We start from the raw sequence: 27,352 nt of genomic DNA, 5'->3' as shown, positions 1-27,352 counted from the left end.
TAAAGAAGGCCCTGTTGTTTTGGTGTATGCTACATTGGTATCAGAGCTTGGGACGTGATTCAACCCAGGGTGAGAGCGTCCTATGGATGGTAAAGCTGAGATCGGGAAAAACCACAGGCTCATTCACCATGGCATCAAGCTCCAAAGACGTTCCAAAATAAGTCACCCCCAAAGATGAAGAACCATTCAAAGAAACGCTTCCGTAAAAAGAAGACGAAGACACCCAGAAGTTAAAGGAGCAGATAAGGCAACTCCAAATTCAACCCCCAATCTAACCATCCACAGTTCAAAAATCTTTAATCTGACATCCACCTTCAACTCACATTCCAATCAAACTTGCTTCACAATCCTCTGAGTAACAACTTTGTCTCAAACTGAATCCATTCCCAACAGTCCAGAGAAGCCTATTCTTTATGCTTCTTAGGCCACTTTGAACCAAAGCACAGATTAGCCTGTATGCTCTTATATCCCCTAATTAGACCTGCCTGACTCAAACCTGAGATGATCACACTTAACTTCCCCTTATTCACAGTTGATCCCCCCTCTAATGGTTCAAACAAATCAAAGACCCACCCACCAGTAGTAGCCACTGCACAACCTTCGAGTTCCAATCAAACTCAAGTGATTGATGCAATGAAACTTACCCTATCAATTGCTCATCCCTCTTGATCAAGGCATAAACAAGCTTGACATTCAGAGCTCACAGCAACTCATAACCCGACCAAACATAGATCTCTAAGACATAAAAAACTTTAACCACCCCAGATAACACACTCCCATTGACAGATTCAAAAACAACTCTTCTTCGAATGAATCTTCATGAACAGGAAGCAAAGCGATGCCAAGTCTTAATTCCAAACAATTCTACTCAATCATCATGAAAAAAACATCCTAAGGCTAATCTCCAGTAAGAGATCACAAGCTTTTAGCTGGCACTAACATCAATCACAGAAGAATCCTGGGAAAAAAACCAAGTTCCAACAGAGTGATTCTCAAGGTACAAAGGTACACACACATCAATTGGTCCTCTACCTGCTCAGTCCACCCTGCTCTGGCCTCTGATCCCAAGATTCAATGTGATCAAATCCTTCATCTTCTCAAACATTCTCTGACTCCAACATTTGGTCTTCCCCAATTCAACTCTGTATCTAATCCCTGGTCCTCCAATTGTCCCAATTTTTCCATCCCCGTCGTTTTTTTGGCGTGCTCGTTTCGAGCTGACTTCGATGGACAAACAGGTTGAGGGTTTTAGCACAAGCATGACAACGAGCGTCAAGTATGAAGCTCTAGGTGCTAAGTTAGTGATTCAAGGCATAGAGTTTGTGCGTGACTTTATGGTTGCCCCTCTTGTAGGAGCAAACATAATTTTGGGTATTCAGTGGTTTCACAAGTTTCTCCCTGATGTCAAGTGGGACAAGCACACATTCCAGATCAATCGGAATGTGTCAAACGCCCCGGTGACCATTAAGTGTGAGTCAGGAATTCCGAACTTTTCGCTCATAAGCCACTTGCGGGCTAAGCGAGCAGTCAGGAAAGGCGCACAATGTGCGATGATTTACATCCAGACAACCCAGACGGTGGCCAATGCTTCCGAGAAGTACTCGGTTCTCCATGAAAAGTTCCAGAAGATTTTTCTTCGGGACAGCCTCCCTCCCCAACTCCCCCCGTCCAAACCGGAGGACCACAAGATTGACCTCCTCCCAGGCTCAAAACCCCCGAGCAAGTTTCCGTATCGCCTTTCCAAGGCAATGGAATCGGAGTTGGACCGCCAACTCCATGAATTGTTGCAAGCTGGCTTCATCCGCCCCAGCGTGTCGCCATTTGCAACACCGATCTTATTTGTCAAGAAAAAGGATGGGTCTTCCCGTTTGTGTGTCGATTATCGTGCACTCAACAAGCTGACTATCAAGAACAAATTCCCGACGCCTCGAATTGATTATATTCTTGAGAGGCTGAATGGAGCAAAGGTGTTCTCAAAACTGGATTTAAAGAGTGGGTACCACCAGGTACGGATTGTGGAGGGGGACATCCCTAAGACAACCTTCCGTACGGGACGGGCCCACTATGAATTTGTGGTCATGTCATTTGGCTTGACAAACGCCCCAGCTACATTTAACCGCATGATGATGCGTGTTTTCCGGGATTTGATTGGAAAGTGTGTGTCCATATTTCTCAACGACATACTCGTATTTTCAGCTACGGTTGAGCAGCATGACATTGATGTGGAGAAAGTCCTTAAGTTGCTGGAAAGCAACGAGCTCTACGTCAATGAAAAGAAGTCGGAATTTTATCTGTTCTAAGTGCATTACTTGGGATATATAATTAGAGCTGAAGGCATTCGACTTGATCCGGCTAAAGTGGCCGAGATTGTCAACTGGGAAGTACCTCAGACAGCCTATGACATCGGATCATTTGTGGGTATATGCCAGGCATATTCCACCCACATCGACAAGTTTTCTGACCTCTCAGCAGATCTCACCGATCTGCTAAAGGGAGTGAAAACAAGAAGGCAAAAGATTCGAATGACTCCACGAGCGTTGGAGGCATTCCAGAACCTCAAGGTGGCTTTATCAGAAGCGCCTTGTTTAGCGCTTGCCTTGTGGGACGAATCATTTCAGGTGATCACCGATGCGAGTAACATCACAATTGGAGGTGTATTGCAACAGAATGGTCATCAGTAGCTTACATGTCTCGTAAGTTACTGCCCGCCGAGAAGAACTACTCAGTCTATGAGCGTGAACTCCTAGCAGTTATACAGGCCTTGAAACATTGGAAACATTTTCTGTATGGCCGTGACTTCGAGGTTCGCACTGACCATCAGGCATTATGCTGAATTCAGACGATGTCAAGTGCACAGTGGAGTGATCGACAACACCGCTGGAGTCCGATATTCCAACAGTTCGATGGTATAATTGAGTACCTTCCAGGAAAGGCCAATCTAGTGGCCAACGCTTTGAGCAGGAAGGGACAAGTGTCTACGATTCAGACCACTAGACTTGAGCTTGTTGGTACAAGACTAGAGGACATGAAGCACACGTACACGGATTCCTAGGAATTCGGTACTCAATGGGAACAGGCATTGGATGCCACAGGACCATGCCATTTTCTGATACGCGATGGTTGGCTTTTCTACAAAGGCCGACTGTGTCATGAAGTCATTCAGGGCAGCTCTTCTCCATGATGCCCATGACGCCATTACAGGTGGTCATAAGGGCATGAATTCGACTTTGGAGAAATTAGAACGGCAATATTATTGGCCAAAGATGAGGCGTGATGTGTTTACATATGTACAACGCTGTGACATTTGTCAGAAGGTGAAAGCTCCTTGTGGAAAGAAGATAGGGTTGTTACAGCCCTTGCCAATTCCTGAGGATCCTTTCCAAGACATTTCCATGGACTTTGTCTTCTCACGAATCTGCCTCCCAGTCCAAGTAAGCATAATACGCAGTGCTTAACTATTGTTGATAGGTTTAGCAAATTTGTTGTGCTTATTCCTTGCAGGGCCAATGTAACCGCCGAGGATATTGCCCAGTTGTTCATTCGGCATTGGTACCCCGATTGGCGGAATTCCTAGGACCATAGTGTCAGACCGAGATGCCAAGTTTACCAGTCATTTTTGGAGGGCATTGTTTGATAATTTTGGTACTAAGTTGAATTTTTCGAGTGCATTCCACCCACAGACGGATGGCCAGGACTCCATATGAGCCAACGTTTGGAAGACCTTTCCAGTCATTGTTAACCAGGACTTCGTCTTCAATACCGGAGGCGAACAGAGTGACGAAGTCTTACCAGGAGATCTTAGAGTCAGTAAAAGACAGATTCGCTAAAGCGCAGGAGGCCTACACTCGACAGGCCAATAAAGACCGAAGGGATATGAAGTTTTCGGAAGGGGATTGGGTTTATCTTCAGATTATGAAGCAAAGATTGAAGCACGTGGGCAAGCGATGCCCAAAGTTGTCTTTCAGGAGCTTCGGACCTTTTCCCATCCGGAAAAAGATTAATGAGGTGTCTATGCAGTTAAAGCTACCTCCGAGTTGGACTATGCACGATGTATTTCATGTCAGTTGGTTAAAGCCATATGTAGGTCCACCCCCTTCAGAGGTCAAAGACGAAGTGGAACCACACATTGTGGATGAAGCAGAAGTTATGGTTCCAGAACAGATCCTTCTGCACCGTTTCAAGCATGGCTCAAGTCGAAGACTACGACAGTTCCTCACAAAGTTTCACGGCCGAGGAACTCATGAAGCGGTATGGCTCAACAAGTTTTTCAAAGACTATCCGGCGTTATTGACGGATTATTTGGAGGCTATGCAGCTTCCGTCAAGTTAAGCAGAAGGGGATGTCACGTGCATCCCACACTTGGATGCCACGTAGACATTTCTGTACAGAAGGTGCAGGACCTGGGATGGTGAACTGGTCCCATGTGAGCCTAGTCCGGGACGAGTCAGCCAGGGATCCATCTCAGTCGTCCGAGGTCAGGTGTGCATTGTCCTGCACACGAGTCCAAGGTCAGGTGTGCACTGTCCTGCACATGAAACAGTGCCAGTCCGCGCTGTGAGTCTCCCTCTAGAATGATGTCAGTGATTCTGTGTATCTGGTATGGTACCGGATGCCAGATCACTGAGTAGTTAGTGTTTAGGACAAGGGGCCAGCCCATAGGGCTATCCCGGATCTTAGTATGGGCATGGAAATGGTGTGGAACCACCCCCATGAGGGCCGGGAAGGCCCAAGCTGAACCCACCAGCCATGGAGGGGCTGTAGGACAACCCTAGGGCAAGAATAAGGCAGATTCCAGGAGATTACAGCCTTTACATGGCTGTAGGGCAAGTATGGGGCAAAGGCTGTGCCCAGCACTCTGGAAGCAGGCGCATGATGCCCAGCCATCTAGGGAGTAATGCGCAGCATTTTAGGTGATTTTTCCAGCATTTATTGCTGAATTTACACAAGTCGTGGGACATTGGTGCTGGCCGCCTGTTTATCTACTAGCCGACTGCTGTTGGGAAGTAGTATAAATAGTGGAGGCCACAATCCCATTCATTTATCTCATTCTTCACCAAGTGCTCAAGCAATCCAAGGGGCCAAGACAGCCAAGGGCTTGCTAACGCAAAGGGGTGAAGGACTGCAGGTCAAGGGCAGAGATTTCTCAGCCAAGAAAAGGTCCAAGATTGCTGTATTTTCTTTCAGATTTCTAATCATTCTAATAAAGCAAATACACCATCCGTGGTGGGGGCCCTACAGAGGGTAATTGGGACCCAATACTGTGTCCTCTCTACCTCTCCCTCTCTCTCTCTATTTTCTGCACTTCTCCTTTCAGTTTGTGCGTTAATTTCCGTCGCGAAAAGAGTGCTGAATTCTGAGTATTGAAGTTACCGATTCTTCTCCGAAGCTTCCACTTATTACAGCACCAGTAGACACAGACCACCCAACAAAACCAGGCGTCTAATCAACACTCAGGTAAGGGAGCATCCAAGACCAGAAGAAGAAGGTCCAGAATAACTCTTCTACTCGAAAGCAGTGACAAGATGGACCCAAGAAGACATCTGAAGAAAAGATCAAGGAGGGCCTTACCGGAGCATTCCTACAGTCAGATGAGAAGGAGCAATACTTCAAAGAGAACCGTTGCTTTTTCTGCCACCACATGGGACATGCAAAGAAGAATTGTTCCACATGGCAAGTGGAAAAAGGCAAGCAACGAACCTCTACAGTGGCTACCGCCACAGCTTTACCACCCCCTCCACCCCCGCCCTCAACCACCAATGCTATTCAACTGTTGCCCACTTTGAATGCAGTATCCCACAGCGGTATTCGATGATAAGCAGGAAGACGGAGTTCAGGGCTTCAGAAGGGTCTTATCAAAGCTTAAGGCACAACGAAGGGGCAATAATTTGTTGTTCTCTTCGACATGGGCAGTTCCAAAGACGCCATCTTCTGCACTTTGTGACCAAGATGAGATGTGCCCTAGTGCCTTATCATTTGGACATGGACGGGTTCACTCCTGGGCTACGTACCCGTATCTCCCAAAAAGCTCAACAGTTCACCTCCACAATCCAGAAGGCCCAATTTCAGAGGGATTTCATTATCTCGCCCCTCCTATAGTGCGACATGATCCTAGGGATTCAATGGTTCCACCAGTATGCACCCATTCCTGATTGGAGACAAGACACCTTCACGATCACCGAAGGTTTGCCTGAGCCTACTATCATCCGTAGGGATCGGAGCATTCAGGGTATTCCGCTCATTTCCCACCTCCATGCTAGTAGAGCTATCAAAAAGGGAGTAGAGTCTGCGATGATCTATGTCCGCGCACAGCAAATATCGACATCCACCACTACTCCATTAGAGTCATAGATGACAAGACGACTCCAACAGTTTCAAGACATCATGTCACGGGATGCTCTCCCACCCAAGCCCAACCCTCTCGTCCTGAAGACCATCGCATCGATTTGGTACCTGGAGCTGAGCCACCCAGTAAGTTTCTGTATCGTCTTTCCAAGGCATTGGAGGCTGAGTTGGAGATGTAGATCGTGCATCTACTTAGGTCTAGATTCATACGGCCGTCATCCTCTCCATTTGTTGCACCGGTTCTTTTTGTGCAAAAGAAAGATAAGACCGCACGTCGTTGTGTGGATTACCGAGCCTTGAACAAGTTGACAATCAAGAACAAGTTTCCCATGCCAAGGATAGAGTACATCCTCGAAAGACTCAACGGTGCTAAGTACTTCATAAAGATCGACCTCAAAAGTGGCTATCATCAAGTCATAATCTTCGAAGCCGATATCCCAAAGACAGCCTTTCGAACAGAACGAGGTCATTACGAGTTCATAGTCATGCCTTTTGGCTTAACCAATGTACCGGCTACCTTCAACAAGATGATGTCTCGAGTCTTCGCCGTATTCATCAATAAATGTCTTTTCATTTTTTTGGATGACATTCTTATTTTTTCTGCCACTATAGAACAGCACGAGAAGGATGTGCAGCAAATCTTGCAAATTTTGCGAGATAACGAACTCTACATCAATGCAAAGAAGAGCATATTTGGAAATCAAGAAGTCCAATACTTGGGCTACGCGATCGGTTCCGACGGAAATCGCCTTGGCCCTAAGAAGATAAAGGCAATCCTCGATTGGGACATTCCGAGGACAGCCCAAGAGATATGATCCTTCGTGGCCAAGCATATAGCTCGCATATGGATCGGTTTTCTAACCTTGTAGCACGATTGACAGATTTGCTCAAGGGAGTGAAGACTAGAAGATAGAAGATTTCAATCACAGATAAGGCTTTAGAGACGTTCTTTGCTCTACAAAAGGTGGCTTTCGAAGCACTAGTCCTCAAACTCACATCATCGGATGATGCCTTCCAATGCCAGTAATCTTGCCATTGAAGCAATATTACAACAAGAAGAACGACCCGTGGCATATTACAACAGAAAGTTGAATGATGCACAAGGAGAAGAGACAGGCACTCCTCCATGATGCCCATGATTCACTCGTTGGTGGTCACCACGGGATCAACAGTACTTTGGCCGAAGATGCACAGGGATGTACATTGTATATAATTATATTTCCGCATGTCCTATATGTGAGAAAGTGAAAGCATAGTTTTTCCATACGGCAAACGCTACAAGTATGGAAGTACAAAAAAAGTACGATTTAGACCCCCAAGAAATTCCATACAGCACCCTAAATTTAAGGAAAAACATGCTACATATGACATAAAAAACCAAAGAAACTTGAAACTACAAAGATTTAGGGATTAGAAAAAACATAAATGATGTAGAGTCAGTCTGCCAGAATCCAAACTCCAGACTTTATATTACATGTATGATCAATGATGTAACATGTTACATAAGTAGGAAGCGTGGAGAGGGCAAATGCCAAAACCTGTCACCTGTAGGCTGTGGACAAACATGAGGAGGTCCAAGTCTCAAGAAACTAAATAAAACATGAGTGAAAGCGAGCAAAAACATGGATGATGGAGTGCTCACTGCTCAATGGGCAAGCCGCAAAACCTCTACACTCACTTCTAAGCAGTAAGGAAAAACAGACTCCTAAGCAGTGAGTAAAAACATAAGTAGGAAGTGGACAAAACATAAGTAGAGAGTGGAAGAATACTAAGTAGCCCTAAGCCTCATCAAAGCTCCCCTCATCCTCAGCATGATCAATGGGCTCGTCATCCTCATCTACAAACTCCTCATCATCATCATCATCAAACTCATAAGCCTCGGTAGCAATTGAGCATGATGTCCCAACATGGCTAGAGGATGGCTGGCCGTCTGTAGAGGGTGGAGCAATCGAAAGAGGCTCCAAAGCCTCATCTACCTTTGCAATAGCCTCTTGCAAATCTTGCAAGGCAATCAAGCGCCCCTCATCTTTTTCTTTGTTAATCATTTCCAATGTGATCTCCATTCTCTCATAGCCTCTTTCTTTGATCTTGGAGATGAGCCTCAAGTTTGTGTGTATGAAAAAAAGCTTCTCCATAGGAGAAGGGAGAAGCATGTTTCTTAGTATGAATGAGAGAAAATGTGCTCCAATTTCTTTCACATGGGGAGGGGAGACACATGTGCCTTGAGAAAGCACCCTAAGTGCAAGAGCTTGTAATTTGGGTGTGCAAGCCCCAAATGTCTCCCACCATTTCACACTCTCTTGCATTCTTTTTTCATCTTTTGCAATGGGACAAGCAAATGTGCCGCTTTATCCCTTATACTTGTCCAGCTCATCAATGAGATCTCCTTGCAAGGCCAAATCACCCTTTATCCATCCATCATGCACCTCTAAATCACCATCTTGCTCTTTTCCTTTCCATACAAGGTGCAAGATATAGCCCACAGCATGCAATGGTGTGTGCATCATTTCCCATCTACCAATGCATAGGTCTTCGATCTCTTTCATCTTATTGGCCTCAATGCCTTGCATGTTTTGCTCTTGCTCTACCAATACAATATGTAAGCTCATACGTGAGGCCCATGGTGGCTCCTTCCCTGTTATCCAAGAGGAGAATCTTCAAAATGGGAGCGTATATCTTGACAATGGTTCTTGCCTCTTGCCAAAAAGATGCATAGAACACAATGTCTGACACGTCAATTGCGTGAGGGATCTTTGATGCCTTCATTTTTACAAATTTATCATCAATCATTAGCTTGCACACACCCTACATACATCTCTTATCCCCAAGAGAATAACCAGCATAATAAAAAAGTATGCAAACCGAGTTGCAGAAGGCTTCACCAAGTCCTCTTGTTGAGTTTTCCAAACAGTGTCAACACTGTGGACTTCCTTGTGACAAATGTGACAACTTGAGTTGCTTGGTTTAGCACTTTCGCAACCCAAGAAATTTTGCCAATGGCAGGTCCAAGCAATGGCATGCACATCTAGTGTAGAAAATGGTCGGCCACTCCTGTTCAACCAATTCTCCAGTCTGAACGCAATTCGATGTGTTATCCATGCATACCTGCACAACATTTGCTGGGCCAACCTCAATGATAATCTGCTTTAAATGGTAGAAAATAAACTCCCCAGACTTGAGCTCCCCAGATGTGTCCACAGATTTCAAGAATACAATGCCATAAATGGAGCATGCAAAAAAATTATGATAGGCCTGCGCCTAGTGTCTGACCATCCATCAAAAACAATGGTGCATCCATATTTTTTTCTTTTCTCGCGTACACCCATGATCTCATGATCAATGCATTTGACCTCATCCACTAACTCAATGGTGCACAAGCAATGGTAAGGTGGAGGTACATAAGAAGGACCGGCATGTCCAATTGCGTTCACTATCTCCAAAAAGTAAGAACTCCTCACTTTTCCAATGGGGAATGTCCTCCGCATAAAAGAATCCGCTCACTGCAATGGTTGCTTGCTTTCGTGCTTGTACATTCCATGCATTTGCCAAATCCCCCTTCCCTTTAGACATCTTTCTCTTCGTACATGATGACCCAACATTTGCACTACCGTTGACTTGTGTACTTTCTTGTGTGCCCATTGATGCAGACCCTGCACCCTGAGATACATCTCCACCCAAATCATCCACCAAAAGCCTCTCGGCCATGACCACTACTACGACTATCTACATGCAACCTCCTCCTGCGAACATCTTTAACCTCTTCTAATACATTTGCGCGAGGTCCCGCACCATGGCCAACCAAGCCCAACATGTGTGCGCGAATGCGTAGCGGGCCTTCATCCCATTGATGAGGGCAATAATTGCATTTACAGGTGAATTGCCATTTCCCAATCTTCACTCGGGTCACATGCTTGCCAGTTGATGGCAGTAGTTGGCAGGAACTTTCCAGTATTGATGTTGGTGGTTCTTGTGTTCGTCAGTCAGAGGAAACTGAACAGGTAACCTATGCTTTGATGTCTTGTAGTATTCGGGACAAAGAAATTCCTGTAGATGAGGATGTTCTTTCCACGGGAACCTCTCGAAAAGCCAGGCAGGTGGTAGTTGATTACTTGCAGAAGGAGGTGGATTCTCCAGGCTTTGTGGTTCCGGATTTAGAGGGGGTGGTTGATAGGTTTCAGAAGGCCTTGCGTGGTCTTGAGCAGGTTTCCAGGACTTGGCTTTCCACCGTAACAGGTGTAGATCCTTGTGAGTAGTGTGAAGCCTCTTTGACTCAGAAGTAGAATGGTTCATTGATTTGGTTGATGGACACCAGATTGGACGTGAGCTTCCTGATGAGGCAGTTGAGCTCATGGTTGCAGATGACTCTTTGGGAGGCAGGATTGCGTATCTTGTGGTTTCTGCGGCATGCGAAGGATCATGGACTCTTTTATGCAAGAGGGGGATTGATGGATGGAGTCCGACTCCACGGTTGGAGTGACTCAGATTGGGGAGGAGATCGAGACACGAGGAGCTCTACTTCAGGCCCAGGAGCAATTTTATGGAGCAGTAAGAGGCAGTCATCTTTTGCCTTGTCATCGACAGAGGCAGAGTACCGGGCTGCTTGTGATGCTGTTTGTGAGGTGGTAAGGTTGTAGAGGTTGCATGGCAGGATTGGGCTTCCACTGGAGGAACCCACGGTCATCCAGAGGCGCACTTTGTTCATGAACAGTTCGTTGCTGATGACATCTTGCTAGAGTTCTGTTCGACGGAGGACAGTACGGTGGACCTCTTCACGAAGTCGATATCTTAGGATTTGCTCAGGCGGCACCCCAGCTCCCTGTGGTTGGTTTCAGGGCCAAGAGCTGAGAGGGGGTGCTAGAAGTCATCTCCTGTCTTTCTGTAGACACTAGGGCCTTTGTTGTGGGTGTGCCCACCCTCGTAGGTGTTCTCATTTTTCCTCACTCCCCGTATTTTTCCCCCATTTTTCCCATTTTTTCTGTGGCTTGGGAGGCAGCCCTGAGGTGGCAGGATGTCCTTGTTTGTAGCCAACTGCATTAGTCTTCTTAGTGGTGCTGGCCAACTGTATGTGGACAAGTCGTGGACCTTCTTGGTGCTGGCCGACACCCCTATGAGCTGGCCGACTGGTGATTAGAGTCGTGGGCACCTCTAGAGTCTTGTCGGCTGCCTACAACAGGCCGACTGCTGTTTGGGGGCCATATAAAATGGCCCCACAGCCCCTTGCCATTTGTGTATCATATTCGAGATCTTCTTTGTGTATATAGAGCAGAGTTACACGTCTCTCTCTCTCTCTCTCTCTCTCTCTCTCTCTCTCTCTCTCTCTCTCTCTCTCTCTCTCGTGATGTTTTTCTGCATTGCGTTTGCTCTTGTGTTCCCAGATTTGGTCATCATCTCCGCTCCATATTTTGACAGGCACATGTGCCTTGAGAAAGCACCCTAAGTGCAAGAGCTTGTAATTTGGGTGTGCAAGCCCCAAATGTCTCCCACCATTTCACACTCTCTTGCATTCTTTTCTCATCTTTTGCAATAAGACGACCAAATGTGCAACTTTCTCGCTTATACTTGTCCAATTCATCAATGAGATCTCCTTGCAAGGCCAAATCACCCTTCATCTATCCATCATGCACCTCTGCGTCACTATCTTGCTCTTTTCCTTTCCATAAAGGGTGCAAGATATAGCCCACAACATGCAATGGTGTGTGCATCATTTCCCATTTACCAATGCATAGGTCTTCGATCTCTTTCATCTTATTGGCCTCAATGCCTTGCATGTTTTGCTCTTGCTCTACCATACGATATGTAAGCTCATACATGAGGCCCATGGTGGCTCCTTCCCTGTCATCCAAGCAGAGAATCTTCAAAATGGGAGCGCATATCTTGACAATGGTTCTTGCCTCTTGCCAAACAGATGCAGAGAACACAATGTCTGACACGTCAATTGCCTGAGGGATCTTTGATGCCTTCATTTTTACAAATTTATCATCAATCATTAGCTTGCGCACACCCTACATACATCTCTCATCCAAGAGAGCATGCAAGAAAATTTATGATAGGCTTGCGCCTAGTGTCTGACCATCCATCAGAAACAATGGTGCATCCATATTTTTTTCTTTTCTCGCGTACACCCATGATCTCATGATCAATGCATTTGACCTCATCCACTAACTCAATGGTGCACAAGCAATGGTAAGGTGGAGGTACATAAGAAGGACCGGCATGTCCAATTGCCTTCACTATCTCCAAAAAGTAAGGACTCCTCACTTTCCAATGGGGAATGTCCTCCGCATAAAAGAATCCGTTCACTGCAATGGTTGCTTGCTTTCGTGCTTGTGCATTCCATGCATTTGCCAAATCCCCCTTCCCTTTAGACATCTTTCTCTTCTTACATAATGACCGAACATTTGCACTACCGTTGACTTGTGTACTTCCTTGTGTGCCCATTGATGCGGACCTTGCACCCTGAGATACATCTCCACCCAAATCATCCAACAAAGCATCCACAAAAGCCTCTCGGCCATGAACATTGCTACAATTGTCTGCATGCAACCTCCTACAAACCATCTGGTCCCGAAAAGCCTGCACCTGCAACGTATCCACACTTAAGTGGCCATTACCAGACTACCACTCATCACAAAACTGAGGACCTGGGAGAGAGAATGCTGAAAGCTTGTAAACTCCATTCTCCACTCCGCCTTCCCAAACCACCTGGCCTGTTGCTTTGTCCTGATGAGCAACAAAATGCTCATCAAACTTCACCCGTACGCCAGTCTTGCAACCTGATGCACTGACAACATATGAAAACCAAGTGACGGAACATACAACACCTGGGAGGAATGCTTCCCCCCTCTGCCATCGAGAACTATCTCCAACCTACCCTCACTGTGAACTGGGATAGTGGATGTCTCCCCAGTAAGAATGTGACCAGAATACCTGCAAAGATCTATAAATCTGAGGAGGAAGGAGTCATGCCTGGAAGCACCACTGTCTAGAATCCACTCCTGAGTATCCGTAGCGGAAAGTCCTCCAACCTCCTCCCTGCCTGAAGAAAATGAAACATCAGTGTCCATCACCTCCAAGTGCACAAAAGCCGGAGTCTTCGTGATTGAAGCTGAGGAATCTTCACCCTTCTCGGTCTTCCGCTTGGGACACTGCCTCCAATAGTGGCCTTTCTTGCCACAATCATTACAGGTTCTCTCTGCCTTTAGTTTCGCGCGGTCAACGTCGGACTTCTTCTCAAAAGACTTCTCTGATAAAGCCTTCCCTTTGCCCGTGTTACCGCCTTTCGACCGTTGGCCAGTTAAGGCCTCCAAACCTCTGCCCTATGGAGGGTTCATGAATCGTTCCTCCTGGTCCAAGACCATGGGCACAAGCTCCTCCCACGTGATGGTACTGAGCCTGCCACCACTGGTAATCAAAGACGAGTAAAATGCTGAAGTATTGAGAGGGCAAGTGCGATAGCAATGTTATGGCCATGTCCTCTGACGATATCTCCTTCCTAGCTTGAAGAACTTCCTGCTGAAGAGCCTGCAGCTTGTTAATATGCTCCCGCATCGTCGACGACTTTGCAGGGCTCATAACCTGCACCTGTACTTCCAAGGAAATCCTCTTCATGGGCGATACCTTGTTGTAAAGAGAAGCCAAATGCTGCCATATACCTCTGGCCAGCGTCATATGCTTTACATGATTGATTACCTGTGGTGTGCAGTTCAGGAAGATAAATGAACGGACCCTGGAGTTGACATGATCCCACAACTGTGCCTGTGCCTCCCGGTCCGTTCGGATCGACGATAACTCCCCTTCCTCTACTTCCGGCCGTGGAACCCCAACAACGATGAAATCAGCGAGGTCGTAAGACTCCAGAACAGATTCCATCATAACCTTCCATATGTCATAGTTGTTCCCGTCCAACTGACGGTCCACCGGGAACGTGGGGAGTGTAGGGATCTTCACATGCCTCTCCGCCATCTCTAACAAATCTACCATTGCGGGGATGTACTCTGAAAAAGGGTGGGTGGGTGGGAACAAAGAAGAACTTACACTTGCAAGTGGCTATCCAGCAAATCAGCCCGCCATCCTCTTGCTTCTCCTCTTCCCGAACAGTCTCGATCAGTCCCGAACAATCAGCAACACAACAGTCCCCCTCTTGCTCACACAAATCCCAAGAACTATCAAGAGCCTAGGGCTCTAATACCATGTCAGAATACGCAGCGGAGATGATGACCAAATCTGGGAACACGAGAGCAAACACAATGCAGAAAAAACATCACAAGAGAGAGAGAGAGAGAGAGATAGAGGCGTGTAACTCTGCTCTATATACACAAAGAAGATCCGGAATATGATACACAAATGGCAAGGGGCTGTGGGGCCATTTTATATGGCCCCCAAACAGCAGTCGGCCTGTTGTAAGGAGCCGACAGGACTCCAGAGGTGCCCACGACTGTAATCACCAGTCGGCCAGCTCATAGGGGTGTCGGCCAACACCAAGAAGGTCCACGACTTGTCCACATACAGTCGGTCAGCACCACTAAGAGGACTGATGCAGTTGGCTACAAACAAGGACATCCTGCCACCTCAGGGCTGCCTCCCAAGTGGGGGAAAAATACGGGGAGTGAGGAAAAATGAGAACAACACCTACAAGGGCAGGCACACCCACAACAAAGGCCCTGGTGTCTACAGAAAGACAGGAGATGACTTCTAACAGTGCCTCCCCATGTGAAAGAAATTGGAGCACATCTTCTCTCATTCATACTAAGAAACATGCTTCTCCCTTCTCATACGGTGAAGCTTTTTTTCATACACACAAACTTGAGGCTCATCTCCAAGATCAAAGAAAGAGGCTATGAGAGAATGGAGATCACATTGGAAATGCTTAACAAAGAAAAAGATGAGGAGCGCTCGATTGCCTTGCAAGATTTGCAAGAGGCATATGAGGCTTTGGAGCCTCTTTCGATTGCTCCACCCTCTACAGATGGCCAGCCATCCTCTAGCCATGTTGGGACATCATGCTCAATTGCTACCGAGGCTTATGCATTTGATGATGAGGAGGAGGAGGAGGAGTTTGCAAATGAGGATGAGGAGCCCATTAATCATGCTGAGGATGAGGGGAGCTTTGATGAGGCTTAGGGCTACCTAGTATTCTTCCACTCTCTACTTATATTTTGTCCACTTCCTACTTATGTTTTTCCTCACTGCTCAGGAGTCAGTCTAGAGGTTTTGCGTCTTGCCCACTGTGCAGTGAGCACTCCGTCATCCATGTTTTTGCTCCCTTCCACTCATGTTTTATTTAGTTTCTTCAGGCTTAGACCTCTCTATTAGCAATCATCTCTTGTCTATACATTTACACCAGGGCCTCTGTTGTGGGTGTGCCAGCCCGGATTAGGTGTTTTCTCATTTTTCCCCACTCTCCATATTTTTCCCTAATTTTTTTCATTTTTTTCTAGGTGTGGGAGGCAGTATTGGACCTGTCGACTGTACCAGATGCTGGCCGACTGGTCACTAGCTGTCCTGACTTCCCTGTGTGCTGGCCGACTGCATATAGCTGGCCGACTGGAGGGAAACCTGGTCGTAGGACTTTTGAGCTGCTGTCGACTGTCTCTGCAGCAAGCCGACTGCACATGTGGGGCCATATAAAATGGCCCATGGCCCCCCACTTGTTGTATCATATTTTCGGGATTTTCTTGTGTATATAGAGCAGAGTTACATGCCTCTCTCTCTCCTTCTCCATTGCTGTATTTTTCTGCAGTGCACTTGCTCTGGTGTTCTCAGATTTTGTCATCGTCTCTGCTGCATATTCTAACATGGTATCAAAGCTCCAGGCTCTTGATAGATCTTGGGAACTGTGTGAGCAAGAGGGGGACTGTTTTGTAGCTGATTGGTGGACTGTTTTGGACTGTTCGGGAAGAGGAGAAGCAAGAGGAAGGCGGGCTGATTTGCTGGACAGCCACTTGCAGGTTTAAGTTCTTCTTTGTTCCCACGCACCCACCCTTTTCAGTTACATCCCCGCAATGGCAGATTTACTTGAGATGGCTGAGAGACATGTGAAGATCCCGACACTCCCCACGTTCCCAGTGGACCGTCAGTTGGACGGGAATAACTACGGCATATGGAAGGTAATGATGGAATCTGTTTTGGAGTCTTACGACCTTGCTGATTTCATTGTTGTTGGGGTTCCACGGCCGGAGTTAGAGGAACGGGAGTTACCTTCGATTCGGAAGGAACGTAAGGCATAGGCACAATTATGGGATCGTGTCAATGCCAAGGTCCATTCCTTCATTTTCCTCAACTGCACACTGAAAATGTGCAAGAAATGGGTGCTGAAATGTGCATTAGGATCACACGTGAGAGAGAAGGAAGAGAGAGAGAAATGTGAGAATGGAGGGGGCGTGGTGAATCCCACGATCAGCCCCCTTTATTCATGTTAATAAAATTAAAAATATACATGTCCTTTGGTTACATCATTATTTGTACCTTAATGTTTGGTACTTACTTTGTTCATCATCTAAATAAATGTCCTTGTGCACAAATGTGCACCTAGATTGATTTCATTATTTCTAACACTCCCCCTTAATGATCAATCTATTTTCTTTTACATTCATCATATTTCTAAATCTTTCCAACTTATCTCTAGACAATGCTTTAGTAAGCATGTCTGCTGCTTGATCTTCAGTAGAGCAATAAACAAGCTCTATCTCCTTTGCTTGCATCTTCTCACGAACAAAATGATAATGGATTTCAATATGCTTTGTCCTTGCATGGAATACTGGATTCTTGGCAATCTGAATACAGCTTTGATTATCACAATAAATCACTGTTGCATTTGCCTGTACATGATGTATTTCAGCCAATAAAGATCTCAGCCATACTGCTTCACAAACGGCACTCTTTGCTGCAATATATTCAGCTTCTGTTGAGGATAAAGCAACCGTAGGCTGCTTCTTACTTTTCCATGAAATAACTCCGGAACCAAGTGAGAAACAAAATCCTGAAGTAGATCTTCTGTCATCAATACTACTGGCCCAATCAGCATCACAATAACCAGCCAGCAATAAATCACAAGATGCAACATATTCGAGACCATAATTATAAGTACTCTTCATATATCTCAATAACCGCTTTGCTGCCTTCATGTGGCTTTCCTTTGGATCAGCCATATACTGACTTAGAGCACTCACAGCATATGAAATATCTGGCCTCGTGATAGTAGCATAAATAAGACTGCCAATCAGCTTTCTATAACCTGTGCCATCCACTTTCTTTTCATCTCCACGTGAGGTTAGCTTTTCATTCAATTCCATGGGGGTATGCATTACTTTTGAATCTGCCATTTCAAATTTTTCAAGTACATCTTTCACATACTTGGATTGGGTCAGGAACATACTATTTTCCTGCCTCCAAACTTCAATACCAAGACAGTAATGAAGCTGTCCCAAATCCTTCATGTCAAATTCAATTGACAAACTCCTCTTTATGCGCTCAATCACTGAGGCACTGCTTCCTGTGATTACCAAATCATCCACATAGACAATAATCAACAATAAATCTGCATTTTCATGAAAGATATACAAGTTGGAGTCATTCTTACTCCTCATAAAGCCATTCTTTGTAAGATACTCATCAATTCTTGAGTACCATGCCCTGGGAGCTTGCTTTAAGCCATATAACGCCTTTTTAAGCTTGCACACAAGCTTTTCCTTGCCTTTGATTTCAAAGCCTTGTGGCTGTTGCACATACACCTCCTCTTCAAGGATGCCATTGAGAAATGCAGACTTGACATCCATTTGTGCGACAGACCACCCATGATGAGTAGCCACCGCCAAAACCAATCGTATGGTTGTCATCTTTGCAACTGGAGCAAATGTCTCCTCATAATCAATTCCTTCTTGTTGCACATAACCTTTTGCAACTAGCCTTGCCTTGTACTTGTCCAAGGTTCCATCTGCCTTGTACTTTATCCTGTAAACCCACTTAGTACCAATGGTCTGCTTCCCATGAGGTAACTCAACAAGAGTCCAAGTGTTATTCTTCATAATAGAAGAGTATTCTTCTTCCATTGCTTCTTTCCATTTGCTGTTTTTTATTGCTTCAGAAAATGAAGTGGGTTCATCATTAGAAAGAACTTTTGCCATCAAAGCAAAGTTCACATGAGTCATACCTTTGTCTTTGATTCTTTGTGATCTCCGCAGCCCATCATTGCTACTTTCAGCTGATTCCAAAGTACTACCATCTTCAATGGTTTTAATGTACCATCTAGGCAATTTCTTCACACTTTGTGAATTGTCTGCATCAACATCTTCCATGGGAACTACATGTGGACTGTTTGGGGCTGATTCATGCACATCTGGAGGCTGAATACCATCATTCATACCTGCTGGTCTGTTTTGGACAGCCTTGAATCCTTCATCTTTCATGTCTCCTGTCTCTTCATTAACCTCAAAGAAGATAAGAGGATCTTCATCCTCTTCCACCAAATGAAAATCAGCACTATTCTTTGTCTCATCAAACAATACATCTCGTGTGAGTAGAACTTTCTGACTCACAGGATCATAAAGTTTATAAGCCTTTGAACATGTTGCATATCCAATAAAGATACACTTAATTGATTTATCATCCAATTTCTGCCTGTTTTGCTTGTGCACATGAGCATATGCCAAGCATCCAAACACACGAAGATGAGACACATTTGGTTTCTTACCATAATAAACTTCCTCTGGAGTCATACCATCAAGTGCTTTTGTTGGAGATCTATTTTGCAAATACATGGCTGTGTGAACAGCCTCTGCCCAAAACTTACGTCCCAATCCTGAATCTTTGAGCATACATCTTGCTCCTTCCACCACAGTTCGGTTCTTTCTTTCCGCTACTCCATTTTGTTGAGGGCTATAAGCTGTAGTAAGTTGATGAAACATACCACTTTCATTGCATAACAAATCAAACTCATTTGACATAAACTCACCTCCTCTGTCTGTGCGGAGGGTCTTCACTTTCATACCGGTTTCATTTCCCACATGAGATTTCCATTGCTTGAACACATCAAGAGTTTCACTCTTACTTGTGAGAAAGTACAGCCAGCACTTGCGTGAATAATCATCAATAAGAGACATAAAATAACGTGATCCACCAAGTGAATTCACTTGAGCCGGTCCCCATAAATCACAATGTATCAATTCAAGAATATGAGTTGCTCTCCATGAGCTTGCTTTTGGAAATGGAGTCCTTGCATGCTTGCCCAAGGCACAAGGCTCACATATACCCGGAATCTCACCAATCTTTGGAATTCCTGTGACCAAGCCATTGTCAAATAAATACTTAAGTGCTTTCATATTTAGATGACCATACCTCCTATGCCAAAGCTGAGAGGTTTGCTCTGTTTGAGACATCAATACTTGCTGGTCACACATTGTAATGAGCTTGTACAGCCTGTCATTGCTTCGTATGCCACGAGCAACTTCTTTTCCCTCATTCTTGAGGTCTTTAATGATGAAGTACTCCTTGAAAAACTCAACACTCATGTGCTGATCTGTTATGCAGCCCACAGAAAGCAAATTTCTTGCCAAATTAGGAATCCATAAGACATTTTTGAGAGTACCAATCTCACCATTTTTGAGCTTGATAGGTATGTCGCCATATCCTTGAATGTTTTGAGTGGAATCATCACCCAAAACTACTTTATTACTGCCTTCTTCATCAACATATTGAGAAAACCAATCACCATTGCCGGTCATATGAGCCGTGGCACCCGAATCAACATACCATTCCCCACGATAGTGGGACTGATTTGTATGACCAGCCATCAACAAAAACTCATCCTTGCTTTTTCTTTCATCATTCTGATTTCCTTCACCCACAAAGTTGTTGCTATTTTGCCTTTGCCAATTTGAGAAGCCTCTGCCTCTCCCTCTTGTTTGTTGTGCATGCTGTTTTATGCGACATTCACTCTCCACATGACCATCTTTTCCACAATAGTAACACGGGCCTCTTCTTGAAGTATAGGAGCTCCGTCCTCTTCCACGAAAGTTGCCTCTATATCCTCCTCTTCCTCGAGGGGTAAATGGCCTTCTTTCTTGATAGGAGGAGTTTATATCTCCCCCTTCTTCATGGCTGCCCTGATTTTGCCTTTCATTATTCCGATTCCATCCACCTCTTCCACGGCCACGCCATGGTCTTCTTGAGGTGTCATACTAGGCACCATAACTGGCTTCATCACATCAGGTCTCCCATCTTTGCCTTCTACAATCTCCCACAAGTCTTTCAACTTCAAGAGATTCTTCATCTTAAACTTCCAAATTGGATAGTTTTTGCCATCAAGCTTTCCACTTTCTGGGAGCACAAAATCAACCTTGCTGTCCGCCATTTTTACTGAATTTCAGCAAGCAACAAATTAGAATAATCACCCCAAAAATGCACTTCAAACACACAGCAAATACCTTGCTGTTTTGGGGTCTTCAAATCCTCAATTTAGAGGTCTTTGGCTGGTCTTTTGGGCTGTAAATCTTCTACACTTTCATGCCTTCTTCATTGCTGGTCATGCATGCCATTGGTCCTCTTCCCGGGCATTCTTTTACATGCAAAATTCTTCAAACCTTCAAGATGCTTGTCTTGCACAAGCACATGGATTGTGGACAGCAGCACATTGCTTCCATCTTTGACCTAAAATCAGGTCCCATCTTCAAGAATTCATTCAATGGACACTTTCTAGTTGAAGTGCCTCCTCTTGCCTTGAAAAATCAGCAATTAATTGACCAATTTGTCAACATAGGCATGGCTGGAGCAGCAATCTTCTCTTGGACAGCAACTTGGGCATCATTTGCCTCAACATTCTCCATGTTTTGGAAACCCATTGATAGGGCCATCAATTAATCATTCATTTGCCCCGATTTGGGCAAGTTTTCCATCAATTTTGGAAGACAAAACAGGGCTGAAGCCCTAATTTTAGATTTTTCATACCTTCAATTGAGAAATTGGCATTGTTTTTGGGGCTGATTTGCAGATTTTTGAGGGCTGAATCATCTCCAAGCAGGCCTTCATGAAATCGCCTCTTTATGGGGCTGATTTCTCCATTTTTCTGCATCAAATCTGGTCGCCCCTCTTCTCTGGTGCAGGCTGGTTCAAATCGCCTCTTCACTGGGCATCCTATGGGCTTGAATTAGGGTTTTTAACCCTCTAATTCATTGCTGGTCTCTCCTGGGCAGAAATCGATTGCATCAAGGCTCTCCAATTCCCACGAATATGCTGTCTCTAGACTCCCCTTCTTCTCCTCTACACGATTTGCTCTGATACCATGAAAATGTGCAAGAAATGGGTGCTGAAATGTGCATTAGGATCACACGTGAGAGAGAAGGAAGAGAGAGAGAAATGTGAGAATGGAGGGGGCGTGGTGAATCCCACGATCAGCCCCCTTTATTCATGTTAATAAAATTAAAAATATACATGTCCTTTGGTTACATCATTATTTGTACCTTAATGTTTGGTACTTACTTTGTTCATCATCTAAATAAATGTCCTTGTGCACAAATGTGCACCTAGATTGATTTCATTATTTCTAACAACACTGCAGGTAATCAATCATATCAAGCATATGACGTTGGCCAGAGGTATATGGCAGCATTTGGCTTCTCTCTATAACAGGGTATCGCCCATGAAGAGGATTTCCTTGGAAGTACAGATGCGGGTTATGAATCCTGCAAAGTCATCGACGATGCCGAAACACATTAACAAGCTGCAGGCTCTTCAGCAAGGAGTTCTTCAGGCTGCGAAGGAGATATCATCAAAGGATATGGCCATCACGTTGCTGTCACATTTGCCCTCTCAATACTCAGCATTTTACTCTTCTTTGATTACCAGTGGCAAGCTCAGCACCATCACATGGGAGGAGCTTGTGCCAATGGTCTTGGACCACGAGGAAAGATTCACGAACCCTCCACAGGGCGGAGGTTCGGAGACCTTAATTGGCCAACGGTCGAAAGACCGTAACAAGGACAAAGGGAAGGCTTCACCGGAGAAGTCTTCTGAGAAGATGTCTGACTTAGACCACGAGAAACTAAAGGCAAAGAGGACCTGTAATGATTGTGGCGAGAAAGGCCACTATTGGAGGCAATGTCCCAAGCAGAGCACTGATAGGGTGCAGAATCCTCAGCAGCAACCGTGAAGACTCCAGCTTTTGTGCACCTGGAGGTGATGGACACCGATGTTTCATTTCCTTCGGGCAAGGAGGTGGTTGGAGAACTTTCCGCTACGGATACTCGGGAGTGGATTCTAGACAGTGGTGCTTTCAAGCACATAATTACTTCCCCTTCGGATTTATAGGATCTCTATAGGTAGTCACATTCTTACTGGGGATACATTCATTATCCCAGTTCATAGTGAGGGCAGGTTGGAGATAATTCCCAATGGCAGAGGGGGAAGCATTCCTCCCAAGTGTTGTATGTTCCATCCCTTGGTTTTCAACTGTTGTCAATGCATCAGGTTTGCAAGACTGGCATACGCGTGGAGTTTGATGAGCATTTTGTTGCTCTCCGGGACAAGGCAACAGGCTAGGTAGTTTGGGAAGGCGGAGTGGAGAATGGAGTTTACAAACTTTCAGCACTCTCTCTCCCAGGTCCTCAGTTTTGTGATGAGTGGCAGTCTAGTAATGGCCACTTAAGTGTGGATACGCTACAGGTGTAGGCTTTCCCGGACCAGATGGTGGATGGCTTGCCAATTGATGGCAGCAGTTGGTAGGAACTTTCCAATACACATGTTGGTAGTTCTTGTGTTCGTCAGTTAGAGGAAACTTTACAGGTAACTTATGCTCTGATGTCTCGTAGCATTCGAGACAAAGAAACTCTTGTAGTTGAGGAAGTTCTTTCCACGAGGGCCTATTGGAAAGCCAGGTAGGTGGTAGTGGATTACTTGCAGAAGGAGGTGGATGTTGCACATTCTCCAAGCTTTGTGGTTCCCGATTCAAAGGGGGTTGGTTACAGGTTTCAGAAGGCCTTGGGTGGTCTTTCGCAGGTTTCCAAGATATGGCATCCCACCGTAATAGGTGTTGATCCTTGTGAGCAGTATTCTAACACGCGGAAGCTCTGGGGGGTCTTCTTTCAGCCCTACACACCACTGGAAACAAACTGATGCAAAACGCAGACATGAAGAGAGGAAGAGAGAGAGATGCTCGATATTCAATATATTCATATAGTACAAAAAGGTACTCCTAATCTACAGCCCTTGGCTGCCTTCATAAAAGGTGGGAAACACCCAAAAACTGTCCTAATTCTAGACCCATTACCTAGAGGAATGAATGATCTAACCAATGAGCAAACATGCCTATTTATAGGCTGGATATGACCAACAAATCTGGCCGACTGCTGGTCGGCCAGCTCTATGGACTTCAATACTTCAATTGAAGCAGCCGACTGAGTATAACACATGTATAATCTGGCCGACAGCACCCTTTGTCCACCAATCAATCAAATCCCTGCAAAAATTAGCAACAAATGCTCCAAAATCCTTGGTTCTAATGTCTTTTTCTGGCTGCCTCTTCTGGATTAGCCCTGAGAATGTCCATGGCATTTTTCATGCACATGACATCCCCCTCTGCTAAACTTGATGACGGGATTCCAACCTGTTCCTTGGATGACTGTCATCATCCCAATCTTTTCCGGAAGTCCCTCTGTCATCCATCCATCCCTAGCAACCCTTTTCTCTGAAATCCTAGCCCGGTCTCCAAAACCACTCTGTCACAGAATAAGATCTATGCATCTGTTCCATCTAGTCCACCATCCATTCCTGCCCTGACTCTGAACACTGTCTTGGTCTTCATTCATTAGAATTGAGTCTGGCACTCTCACATCACCCCTTGGAGGATAATCCTCCCTTGGGACCGTTGCCCGAGAACCTATCTGGCTCACAGGACTGCCATCCCTTCTGGCTCTATGGAACACCACCAACAAACCTCCTGGGAGCTCTTTCCGATTCTGTGTTCCTTGCCCTGGGCTTCGTATCCGTGTACTTTCCTGTACCTTGGACCTGTACACCATCATATGGGACTGATTTAGTGTTTAGCTTTGCTGAGCCTGATGCTCTGATACCAATGTAACACGCGAAAGCTCTGGGGGTCTTCTTTCAGCCCAAAACACCACTGGAAACAAACTGATGCAAAACGCAGACACGTAGAGAGAGAGAGAGAGAGAGATATGCTGGAAATTCAGTATATTCATAAAGTACAAAAAGGTACTCCTAATCTACAGCCCTTGGCTGCCTTCATAAAAGGTGGGAAACACCCAAAAACTGTCGTAATTCTGGACCCATTCCCTAAAGGAATGAATGATCTAACCAATGAGCAAACATGCCTATTTATAGGCTGGATATGACCAACAAATCTGGCCGACTGCTGGTCGGCCAGCTCTATGGACTTCAATACTTCAATTGCTGCAGCCAACTCGGTATAACACATGTATAATCTGGCCGACAGCACCCTTTGTCCACCAATCAATCAAATCCCTACAAAAATAGCAGCACATGCTCCAAAATCCCTGGTTCTAATGTCTTTTTCTGACTGCCTCTTCTGGATTAGCCCTGAGAATGTCCATGGCATTTTTCATGCACATGACAAGTATGATGCCTCCTTGACTCGGAAGCACAATGGTTCATTGATTGGTTGATGTATACCAAATTGGACGGGAGCTTCCTAACGAGGCTGTTGAACTCATGTTTGCAGAGGACTCTTTGGGAGGCAGGATTGCGTATCTTGTGGTTTCTGCAGCATGCGAAGGATCTTGGACTCTTTTACACAGGAAGGGAATTGATGGATGGAGTCAGACTCCACGGATGGAGTGACTCAGATTGGGGAGGAGGACCTTGACATCAGGCTACAGTTTTTCCCTTGGCTCAAGAGTAGTTTTATGGAGCAGTACGCGCTTTGCATTGTCGTCGGCAGAGGCAGAGTACCAAGCTGCTTGTGGTGCTGCTTGTGAAGTGGTGAGGTTGCAGAGGTTAACCCACGGTAATCTAGAGGCATTTTGTTCATGAAAAGATTGTTGCAAATGACATCTTGCTAGAGTTATGTTGGACGGAGGATAGTGCGGTGGACCTCTTCACGAAGTCTCTATCTCACGCTTTGCTCTAGCGGCACTCCAACTCCCTGGGGTTGGTTTCACATCCAAGAGCTGAGAGGGGGTGTTGGCAGTCATCTCCTGTCTATACATTTACACCAGGGCCTTTGTTGTGGGTGTGCCCGCCCGGATAAGGTGTTTTCTCATTTTTCCCCACTCTCCATATTTTTCCATATTTTTCTAGGTGTGGAGGCAATATTGGACTTATCGGCTGTACCAGATGCTGTTGGTCACTGGTTGTCCTGACTTTCCCTCTATGCTAGCCGACTGCATATAGCTAGCCGACTGGAGGAAAACTTGGTCGTGGGTCTATTTTGCTGCTGTCGGCTGTCTCTACAGCAGGCCGCCGACTGCACGTGGGGCCATATAAAATGGCCCCATGGCCCCCCACTTGTTCTATCATATTTTCGGGATTTTCTTGTGTATATAGAGCAAAGTTACACGCCTCTCTCTCTCCTTCTCCATTGCTGTATTTTTCTGCAATGCACTTGCTCTAGTGTTCTCAGATTTTGTCATCATCTCCGCTGCATATTCTGACACTCTCCACAGCCTTCAGGTGACAGGTTTTGGCATTTGCCCACTCCACGCTCCCTACTTATGTAACATGTTACATCATTGATCATACATGTAATATAAAGTCTGGAGTTTGGATTCTGGCGAACTGGCTCTACATCATTTATGTTTTTTCTAATCCCAAAATCTTTGCAGTTTCAAGTTTCTTTCGTTTTTTATGTCATATGTAGCATGTTTTTCCTTAAATTTAGGGTGTCGTATGATATCCGACATGTGGATTTTCTTGGGGTCTGAGCCGTACTTTTTCCGTGCTTCCATACAAGTATGCGTTTGCCGTATGGTTGTCATATGGGAAAACTATGCCCCAAATCATCTCAGGTGGAAAGTGGAGCTCCTGCGACGATCACCCAACAATCTGGGGACGAAATCAAAAGCCTTGCGGAAATCCACAAAGCAACAATAAGCCTGCTGCCTATGTGCCCTAACCTCCTCGATTATAGTCATGAGAGTAAAGACATCAGCCAATGTGGAATAGGTCCTGCCAAAGCCTTCTTGTCCTAGTGCTCTCTAGCTCCACCTCTTTGCTGGAGTACCAATCTCCACCTCCAATACTGCCCTGCCCCATAGATCTTGGCTAAGGTACAGCCAATCATGATAGTTTGGTAGTTATTGGGGTCCATAGGGTCTCCTACTTTATGGATGTGAACAATGGTGTTTGTGGTCGAAGAGGGGGAAAGGCCTTCACAGAAGGCCCTATTGAAGATTTGAGAATAGGAGCCAAGATGGTGAATCCATGTGCAAAGTGCTCCGTGCAGAGATCCTCATGATCCTTGGCTCTACAGTTGTGAAGTTTCAATAGTGTTTTAGTGACATCAGTTGTGGTGAATAGGCTGGCATAGGTGCTGCAGTACTTAGGTAAGAAACTACATGCAGCAGTGCCAATGATTAGCTGGGAGCTAGTATTTGTCTTGGTTTCAAGACAAGGTAATCATGCAGTAATCATCTATCACTACAAAAATGATAGCCCTAAAACAATAGAACAAACTCAAAATGGATTGCTAAGCAACTCACTCCAATGCAACTTAAAGAGAGAAATTTCAGTTAGCCAATGTCGAAGCTGCTTAAACCCAACCAAAACCCGATTTTAAAAAACCAATACTAGATGAGTTCTAGTGCAGGTGATGGTGATTGTACTTAATGCTTGACATTGTAAATTACTAGTTGATTAGTAGGATGTTTTTGTTCTTCATGTATGTATTCTTTTCCAGACCATGGATTTAGCTCAAGGCCAACATGGTCTTTCAATTATGTGTTGGGTCTTATAAGTCATTTTGGCCTTCCGCAAAAGTTCATATTTCTCTCTCTCTCTCTCTCTCACACACACACACACACACTCTCTCACACACACACACACA

At 45.3% G+C, this 27,352-nt stretch overlaps 1 protein-coding gene across 1 annotated transcript in view; it reads right to left on the bottom strand.

Moving 5' to 3' along the window:
* Positions 1 to 27,352, bottom strand: part of LOC147608629 (protein ROOT HAIR SPECIFIC 17-like) — a 63,906-nt gene that overhangs the window by 35,192 nt on the left and 1,362 nt on the right. The gene's annotated exons all lie outside the window — the stretch shown is intronic.

Source organism: Cibotium barometz, chromosome 53 (genome assembly GCF_041138505.1).
Source record: "Cibotium barometz isolate CiBa-2024 chromosome 53, ASM4113850v1, whole genome shotgun sequence".
Classification (NCBI taxonomy): domain Eukaryota; kingdom Viridiplantae; phylum Streptophyta; class Polypodiopsida; order Cyatheales; family Cibotiaceae; genus Cibotium; species Cibotium barometz.
This window is presented reverse-complemented; position numbering and strand designations above follow the sequence as displayed.